The following is a 10482-nucleotide window of genomic DNA, read 5'->3' as shown; positions in this document are numbered from 1 at the left end:
CCCTTTATGCAGATTAGAAACAGTAAGGGCCTTTTAACAGCTAATCCAGTCAAGATAGTTGAAGAATTCAGCTCCTTTTATCAATCCCTTTATCAAACACAGGCCTTAAAAGAGGAGAAAATAGACTCTTTTTTGGAGAATCTTGACATCCCCTCTCTTTCTCAAAGCCAGAAAGAGTCCCTAACATCTCCCATTGATTCAAAGGAAATCTCACTGGCAATAAAAACATTGAAAATAAAAACATCCCCAGGCCCAGACGGCTTTACTGGAAAATATTATAAGACATTTGGACCCATATTAATTCCACGATTACATAAACTGTTTAATGATATTCAACAAGGTCTTCACAAATTTGACTCTGAAACATTGGCCTCACAGATTGCGGTAATTCCCAAACCAGACAAGGACCATGCCAATTTCAAAAATTTTAGACCTACTTCAATCTTGAACTTAGATATTAAATTGCTAGCAAAAATTATGGCCACAAGACTAAACACCTTCCTGGGCCTACTAATTCACAAGGATCGGTGTCAGCGGGGGCCTGCGGCACCCACAGGGGGGTGTAGTAAGGATCAAGGAGGAAGTCCTTTTCCAGTGAGTCCAGGCAAAGTACAATTCAAGGGAAATCCAATAGAGAGGTCTAGTCCAGGCAAGGGTTTGAGATGTCAGGCAGCAAGGTTCAAATGTCAGGAAATAGGCAGAAGATCAATAACAGGAAAAACAGGCAATCAGGGAGACCCAGGAACACAATATAATATTGAGTTATACTCGGGCATCGAACCCGGGTTTCCGGCGTCCTTATAAGTTTGAATTTGGCGCCACAGCGCGTGACGTCACCGCGCCGGCGCTCCGGCGTTCTTGCGCCCACATGTAGTCCTGGGCGCCGCCATCTTGGATCCGCCGCGCCGGGAGTAAGGTAGGGAGTGCCGAGCGCTCATCGTGACAGTACCCCCTCCCCCACGGGGGGCCACCGGACCACCAGGACGAGGCTTCTGGGGAAACTGACTATGAAAGATATTCACAAGGCGGGGAGCATGCACATCCGAGTCCTTCTCCCAGGAGCATTCCTCAAGACCAAAACCCTTCCATTGGATGAGGTACTGGAGAGATCCCCTGGAGAGTCTAGAATCCAGAATCTTCTCGACTTCGTACTCTTGCTGGCCATCCACGAGGATGGCAGAAGGAGGGGACTGACCAGAGGAGAAGTGATTGGACACCACAGGTTTCAATAAGGAGACATGGACCACGCTGGGAATCCGCATCTCAGGAGGTAGTTGCAGACGGACAGCCACAGGATTGATCACCTCAGAGATGGAGAAAGGACCCACGAATTTAGGACCCAACATAGGAGATGTAACCTTCAGGTGGATATTCCTAGAAGAAAGCCAGACTTTATCACCAACCTTGTATGGAGGGGAAGGCTTTCTCCTACGATCAGCAAAGGTCTTGTGCACCAGGGAGCTCTTCTCCAAATTAGACTTAGTGGCAGTCCAGATGGCAGAAATGTGAGCTGCATGATCTTCAGCAGCAGGAATGTCGGAGAGAAGAAAGTCCTGAGGAAAGGCTAGAGGATGCTGACCGTATACAGACAGGAAAGGAGATCTTCCAGTAGAAGAGTGATTGGCATTGTTGTGAGCGAATTCCGCCCACAGGAGTAGATCTGACCAGTCGTCTTGGCAGAGGGAAACATGGTTTCTCAGAAATTGTTCAAGAGCTTGATTCACTCACTCCGCTGCCCCATTAGTCTGAGGGAACTGAACTGAATAGAAACTCCCAAAGACTTACATAGGGAACACCAAAATCTGGAGACAAACTGGGATCCCCTATCGGAGACAATTTCCACAGGGAAGCCATGTAGACGGAATATATGCTGTATGAACAGACAGTTCCACAGCAGAGGGGAGTTTCTTTAAGGGAATGAAGTGTGCCATCTTGCTGAAGCAGTCTATTACCACCCAAATGACAAGTGTTTCCACAAGAGGGCGGCAACTCCACAATGAAGTCCATACCCAAATGAGTCCATGGACGAGAGGGTACTGGTAGTGGTTGTAGAAGACCGCAGGGTAGAGAGTGGCTAGCCTTAGTGGTGGCACAAACAGTACAAGCTGCGACAAAGTCTCTGACATCCTTGCGGATGGTCGGCCACCAAACTAGGCGCCGAAGGAGCTCAAGAGTCTTTTCTGAACCAGGGTGACCGTTTTGTTTGCAGCTATGAGTCTGCTGGAGGATGGGAAGGCGTAACTCAGGGGACACAAACGCCATTCCAATGGGGGTATCTGGAGGAGCGGCAGACTGGCAAGACATGATTTGTTCAGCGAATTGGGGTAAAACAGCAGCGATGATCCTGGATGGAGGGATGATAGGATCTTGCTCTATAGGAAGGCGGTCCTCTGGGGAGAAACTTCGAGACAGGGCATCTGCCTTCCGGTTCTTGGTCCCAGGATGATACGTCAGGACAAAATTGAAACGAGAGAAGAATAGAGACCATCTCGCCTGACGGGGGTTTAGTCTCTTGAGGGATTGTATAAACTCTAAGTTCTTATGGTCAGTGTAAATCGTGACCGGATGAGGTGCACCCTCCAAGAGATGACGCCATTCCACGAGGGCGAGTTTGATAGCCAGAAGTTCACGATTCCCAATGTCGTAATTCTGCTCGGCGGAGGAAAACTTCTTGGAGAAGTATGCACACGGATGGAGCTTACCATGTGCAGAATGTTTCTGGGAAAGGATAGCACCTGCCCCGACATCAGAGGCGTCATCTTCAATGAAGAAGGGTAGGTGAGGCTCAGGGTGCCGAAGAACTGAGGCAGAAATGAAGGCATCCTTCAGGGACTGAAAGGCTTCAAGGGCCACAGGAGGCCAACAATTGGGCTTCCCTCATTTGCGGATGAGGGAGTGGATAGGAGCGATGCGGGAAGAAAAGCCTTTAATGAATTGGCGGTAATAATTCGCAAAGCCTATGAACCTCTGGATCGCCATGGTACTCTGGGGGAGTGGCCATTTCTGGATAGCTGATACCTTGGCAGGATCCATCTCGAAGCCCTCAGACGAAATGATGTAGCCAAGGAAGGAGATCTTAGGAACTTCGAAGGTACACTTCTCCAGCTTGGCGAAGAGGGAATTCTCCCTAAGACGAGAAAGAGCCTCTTTGACTTGGGAGCAATGGGTTTCCAAATCTTGAGAGAAGATGAGGATGTCATCCAGATACACAACAACCGACTTCCCCAGGAGGTCCCGAAAGACATCATTAACGAACTCCTGGAAGACGGCAGGGGCGTTGCAGAGGCCGAAGGGCATCACAAGGTACTCATAATGCCCATCACGAGTATTGAAAGCTGTCTTCCATTCATCGCCCTCTCGGATCCTGATGAGGTTGTAAGCCCCGCGGAGATCCAACTTGGAGAAAACCTTGGCCCCTTTAAGCTGTTCGAAATGTTCAGAAATAAGGGGTAAGGGGTATCTGTTCTTGACAGTTATCTTATTGAGACCCCTATAGTCAATACAGGGGCGGAGACCACCGTCCTTCTTTTCCACGAAGAAGAAACCAGCTCCGCTGGGGATGTGGAAGGACGAATGAAACCTCGCTGGAGATTCTCTGAGATATATTCCTTCATGGCAGTAGTCTCCGCAGGAGACAAAGGGTAAGTCCGCCCACGGGGAGGCATGGTTCCAGGAAGGAGGTCAATGGGGCAGTCATACTGCCGATGCGGGGGGGAGGAATTCTGCTGACTTTTTGCAGAAAACATCGGAGTAGTCCCTGTAGACAGAGGGCAAGGAGGATAAATTCGTTGAAGAAACTGTAACCCGTTGGATGGGCTGAGAAATTAAACAATGTCCTTGGCAATGTAGACTCCAACGGGAGATTTGACCGGAGGACCAGTCTATGGAAGGGTTATGTAGTCGGAGCCATGGTAAACCCAGCACGACCGGAGTGGAGGGACAAGGGATGATCAGGAAGGACATCTTCTCCCGATGTAGTGCTCCAGTCTGAACAGATTCTTCACCAGTAGACAGAGTGATGGTGTCAGTGGAGAGGGGTCTGCCATCAATGGGAGGAGACACGGAGGATAGAGGAGCTCCAATCTTTTTAGCAAAAGCCAAGTCCATAAAGTTTCCTGCAGCACCGGAGTCAAGGAAGGCCGAAACAGGAATTGACTTGGAGGTTAGCAGGATCTGCAAAGGAACACGAAACTGATGAGAGTTTTCAGAGGACTTGGAACAAACACCACTGATAAAAGAAATTCCAGTCTTACTCTGAGTAGGAACATTCTTCAACTTTACAGGACAGGAGACAGCTAAGTGGGATTGCCCACCACAGTAGAGACAAAGTCCAGCCGTACGTCTACGGAGCCTTTCTTGTTCAGAGAGACGAGCCCTTCCAACTTGCATCGGTTCCTCCGGAGGAGAAGTAGAAGCTTGAGTAGCTGGAGTATACAAGAGAGGCCTTTGGAAGCGGGGTGCCAACAAGGGTTGAAATCTTTTACAATGCTCCTTCTCTACTTGATGCTCTCTGAGACGAGTGTCCACCTTAATGGATAGTGCAATCAGATCTTCTAGCAGGTCAGGGAACTCCCTGGAGACAAGATCATCTTTAATGCGGATAGACAGTCCTTGATAGAATACGGCCTTAAAGGCATCGTCATTCCAGGAAGTCTCAGCCATCAAAGTTCTAAAGTCAATAGCATAGTCACTGACACTGCGGTTTCCCTGCTGGAGTTGCAGAAGATGAGAAGGGGCATTAGTGACCCGACCCGGGGCATCAAACACAGTACGAAATGCTTGAAGAAAAGCCTTAGCATCAAAAGTCAGTGGAGAATTCTTCTCCCAAAGAGATGTTGCCCACTCAAGCGGTTTGCCCATCAAACGAGACATTACATAGCCCACCTTGGAGAAGTGCGAGGGTTGAAACTCAAACTGGATCTGGCACTGTGTAGCGAAACCTCTGCAGGCCTGTGGGTCCCCACTGAAGCGAGGAGGAGGTGGAATACGAGGCTCAACAGACGAGAAACCTGCGTTGGACGAGGCGACTGCCATGGGAGGATTTACTGCAGCTTGGGAAGCAGGGGGCGCTGGAGGCACACGAGAGAGAAGTATCGAGTGCCTGCCCTATGCGGTACTGCTGGGCTTCATATTCCTCCATGCGGGATGCCAGTCCGCGGGGCGCACGTCCGACATCAGGCGTAGCTTCCTCAGTAGGATCCATGGCCCGAGTATAATATCAGTGGGGGCCTGCGGCACCCACAGGGGGGTGTAGTAAGGATCAAGGAGGAAGTCCTTTTCCAGTGAGTCCAGGCAAAGTACAATTCAAGGGAAATCTAGTCCAGGCAAGGGTTTGAGATGTCAGGCAGCAAGGTTCAAATGTCAGGAAATAGGCAGAAGATCAATAACAGGAAAAACAGGCAACCAGGGAGACCCAGGAACACAATATAATATTGAGCTATACTCGGGCATCGAACCCAGGTTTCCGGCGTCCTTTTAAGTTTGAATTTGGCGCCACGGCGCGTGACGTCACCGCTCCGGCACCGGCGTCCTTGCGCCCACGTGTAGTCCTGGGCGTCGCCATCTTGGATCCGCCGCGCCGGGAGTAAGGTAGGGAGCGCCGAGCGCTCATCGTGTCAGTCGGTCAGGATTCATCCAAAAAAGGCAGGTAACAGATAACATCTACAGACTAATTAACATATGACACATAGCTAAAACTAAGGCTATACCCTCTATGCTCCCATCTTTAGATCTGGAGAAGGCTTTCGATACATTCTCATGGTTATATTTACTTAAAGCCCTCTTGCATTATGGTTTCCCAGAGCCCTTTCTCAATGTTATTTTGGCTCTCTATGATAATCCAACAGCGCAGGTTCAGCCCATTGTCCCCCCTCCTGTTTGCCCTAGCCATCGAACCCCTTGAATTCTCATGTAAGTCTAATTTGATTGGGAGAGCAGAACCACCAGAACTATCAAAAGTATGCTCAGCAGAAACCCTATTCATTGAGCTCACGTTAAAAAGGGGTTAAAGAGAGAATGTCTCTTTAACCAGAGGAAATTATTCTGCAAAATCAATTCAGTACCAATTAAAATAAACTCTCTCAGTAATATAATGTAATATTTGAGTAGGAAAAAATCTTTTCTTAACGAGATTAGTACCAATAATTTAAATTTAAACTTAAATACCCTGATAGTGAACAGATAATTTTTCTTGATCTCTTAATAATATCCCAAGGGGGCCAGTTGAGAAAGTAAAAATAAACTTAAAGAATTAAGATTCTGTAGGACATTAAAAGAGACTAGAAGGATATATCAAAGATAAAGGATATAACCAGAAGTTATAGACATAGGAAATGTGAAAGAGGATATAATATAAAAAAGGAGATATGTTAAAAGATAGAATAAAAGACAGAATGTGTAAATTGTTTTGAGACAGATTCACAATACATCTATTTATCAGGGGAGATAAGTGTATGGCGTGTAAAAGAATAAAAGTCGAATTAAAAAAGAAGTACACAGGGAGGGTTATTCACTAAAATGTAAATGTATCTCATTTTTAAAAAAAAAAACACAACAAACTCTCATTCACGATTTTACCTTATTTATTATTAAAAAAGCTTGATGTATCCCAAACCCAGAACAAACCCCAAGGTTTCCGGTCACGGCCAACACTTCTGCCTGAAAAAGACAGAATTTTATGTAATAATGTATGTTGGTTAATAGTTAGTTAGTTAAATTGGGTAGAAAATTTTTTAACTTGCCTGATAGATTTTCTGCATGATTTATTGGCCTCCTTGTACCTTATAAATGTTTCGGCTGTCCCAGCTACAGTAACTTGAAAACCTTAAAAGCAGGTCTTTTCTTACCCACCTCAACACCAACGCTTCTATTGCTTTGCTTCCTTGCTTACAAGGGGAATATACTGACATGTATATTTATTAAGCAGCATTTTAAAGACTTCCCATTTTATTTCTGTGTTTAACCCTGTAAAAAGCATTTCCCACTTAATATTTTGCAGAGATGCCCTTATACTGTCAAAGTTTGCACGTCTGAAATTTAATGTTTTTTTTTTTTTTAAAGGTTTTTACGAAATGTAATGTTTTAGTTGGTCCCTTATAGAATTGCTTCTGCAACAGAATCTCAAAGGAGACCATGTTATGATCACTATTCCCTAAATGCCCCTCACCCACACAAATGTTAGAGATGAGTTCAGTATTGTTAGTTATTACAGGTCCAAAAGAGAGTTATTCCTAGTAGGTTCTTGAACGAGCTGGAATAAAAAGTTGTCATTCAGCATATTTACAAACCTACTAGCTTTTTGTGTCTTAGCAACCCCATTACCCCAGTCAATGTCTGGATAATTGAAGTCACCCATAGTAACAACTTGACCCAGCTGTGAAGCCGCTTGTATGTGCAAGAGTAGCTGGGCTTCATACTCGACACTTACACCAGGTGGTTTATAACATACACCAATGATAATTCTTTTTGTTACCTTTTGCCCAGTCAAAATCTCTACCCAGAGGGATTCTACACCCTCACCAGTACCAGCTATTGTTATTTCTTTAGCGCATGGCTTTAATTCAGGCTTTACATACAAACACACTCCTTTAATCCCTCTGTCCCTCCTAAAAAGGGTGTAACCATTTAAATTCACAATCCAGTCACATGTTTCATCCCACCAGGTCTCAGTGATACCAAATATATCAGAATGTTTAGAGCAATTAATTCCAGGTCTCCCATTTTACCTGACAAACTCCGTGCATTTGCAGCATACAGCGGAGGTTACTACTTTTACTTTTTAAATTTGCATTACTTAGTGGAGAATTATATGTTAAGTTAGTATTATTCTGTTTTCCTTGTAACAGAGGGACCTCCTTAGCTGGTAAACTGTATGCCCCCCTCACTCCTCCCCCATGACCCCTTACTAACCCCACTGCCCTGTCTACCCTAGCTTCCCCATAATTCTTTATCTCACCCCCCCCCTTGCCTAGTTTAAACACTCCTCCAACCTCTTAGCCATTCTTTCCCCTAGCACCGTGGACCCCCTTTCATTAAGGTGCAAACCATCACGACTGTATAGGTTGTACCCCAAGGAAAAATCAGCCCAGTGCTCTAGGAACCCAAACCCTTCCTTCCTACACCAATGGGCAAATTCACAAAGCCGCGAAGCGCCGAACGCTAGTGTTAATTTGCTAGCGTTTGGCATTTTCGCTACTGTGCAAATTCATTAACGAACGCTGGCGTAGTTTCGCTAGTGTTACTTCGCAACCTTACGCCAGGCGAAGTTTCGCTAGCGACGTAACTACGCAAATTCACTAACTTGCGCAGTGTACTGAACGCTACCTTTTACGCTAGACTTCCTTCGCCACCTCAGACCTGGCGAAGCGCAATAGAGTAGATAGGGATTGTTTTAAAAAAAGTAAATTTTCTTTCTAAGTCCTAAAAAAACGCTGGCGTGTTTTCTGCATGATGGGTGATAGGCTGAAAAAGATCGAAAAATTTTTTGGGGCTCCCCTCCTTCCCCCCTACATTTCCTGACTCATGGCAACTTAACTATACAGTGGGCACATGTGTAGGGCAAAATACAATTTTTATTTGCTGATTTGAAGGTTTTCTAGGCATTTGTAGTGCTGATACGTATTCCTCCATTGAAATTTGAATTTCGCGCCGTATGCAAATTAGCCTTCGCTAGCGTAACTTCGCTTTATATAGCGAATCAACGCTAGCGCAACTTCGCAACCTTACGCTACCCCTGTGCGGAACTTCGGATTTTAGTGAATTTGCGGAGCCCTGGCGAAACTATGCCTGGCGAAGTGCAGCGAAGTTGCGCCTGGCGCAACTTCGCATCTTAGTGAATTTGCCCCCAAAGACTCAATAACTAAATAACTCAAAACACCATAAATAAAAAAAATGAAAATCAATTGCAAATTGTCTTGGAGTTCCATTCTCTATATGATACTAAAAGTTAACTCTAAGTTGAAAAACTCTTTAAGTTATATGCAACTCAATTGTGTATAATTGTGACTCAAAAGAGCTTTGTGGTTATTGCTGGTGCACACACGTTAATATATCACTTTAATATTCAGTTGAGTTTTCATGTAAGTCTATCGCAAACTTCTCTGCTATGTCAACTGTGATCGGGAAAGCAGAACCACCAGGTCAATTTTAATTAAGAAAAAAATCAAAGTTGATAGTTTGTCACATCGTTTTGCCCTAAATCAATTACCATGTCTAACGTTATCCCTTTCATCCCTCTGATACCATGAGAAGGACCAGATTGGGTTTCATCAAAGTCACTCATAGATCAATAGAAATGTCAGGAATATCTTGCTGCTAACATGAGTTGGGCCGTTGGTTACATCAACATCGCCCACAGATAAACGGCACATTGCATTCGAATTTGAAAGCCACAAGCGATGTCTAAAGTGAGTGTTCTTAGCAGGCTGTCGCATATAATACTTACACCCAGTGCTTATGTTGTTCTCATGTGTTTTTGTGAATCACAGTTTAAAGACATTATCAGACAGATAATTACACTTTGCTGTTCTTTATCTTTGCACTTTCAGGAGTCATTTTGGTTTCAGGCCAGAAACACATTAGAGTGAATTTAATATATCCCAGAAAGGGTGTGAACACTTCTTGTAATTCTTGTAAATACTGTATAAAAGCATGACATATGTTTGGATTCATGGAACATTATTGTGATCTAAAGAGGGGGGGCAAAAGGGAGGCTTATCCCAAAAAATCTGAAAACCACTGACTTCCCAACCATAAATACAGAAGGACCGATTTCAATGCACCACCAGTGTGCAATGTGCAAAATAATGGCCACAATCAGGTATTGTTTTGTACTTTGCCCACTGGGAGGGGCATTGTGCAAAAATCCATAGGCTAGATACATATAGACTGATACATTAGATAGGTATAAGGAAGGGTCGGATGCTTTATTCACCAGTAGCTCCTCCCAGCAGACAGGAGGGAGCCAATGAGATTAGAGGAGGGAAAGGGGTGTTACAGGGAGAGCTGGGAAGTGAATCAGGGGTACAGGCTGATACATTAGATAGGTACAAGGAAGGGTCGGATGCTTTATTCACCAGTAGCTCCTCCCAGCAGACAGGAGGGAGCCAATGAGATTAGAGGAGGGAAAGGGGTGTTACAGGGAGAGCTGGGAAGTGAATCAGGGGTACAGGCTGATACATTAGATAGGTATAAGAAGGGGTTGGATGGTGTTTAGCAAGTGAGGGAATACAGGGATATGGGAGAGAGCTCATAGTACAAGTTGATCCAGGGACTGGTCCCATTGCCATTTTGGAGTCAGGAAGGAATTTCTCTCCCTCTGAGGCAAATTGGAGAGGCTTCAGATGGTTTTTTTTGCTTCCTCTGGATCAACTGGCAGACAACTGGCAGATGTCTAATTAGATGTCTATTTAGATGGGGACGAATTGTGCAATGATCTCAGGGGAGGGTGAGAGGGACCAGTTTCGAACCTCAACCACTACCCAT

The sequence above is a fragment of the Xenopus laevis genome, chromosome 2L (genome assembly GCF_017654675.1).
Source record: "Xenopus laevis strain J_2021 chromosome 2L, Xenopus_laevis_v10.1, whole genome shotgun sequence".
Lineage (NCBI taxonomy): Eukaryota > Metazoa > Chordata > Amphibia > Anura > Pipidae > Xenopus > Xenopus laevis.
This window is presented reverse-complemented; position numbering follows the sequence as displayed.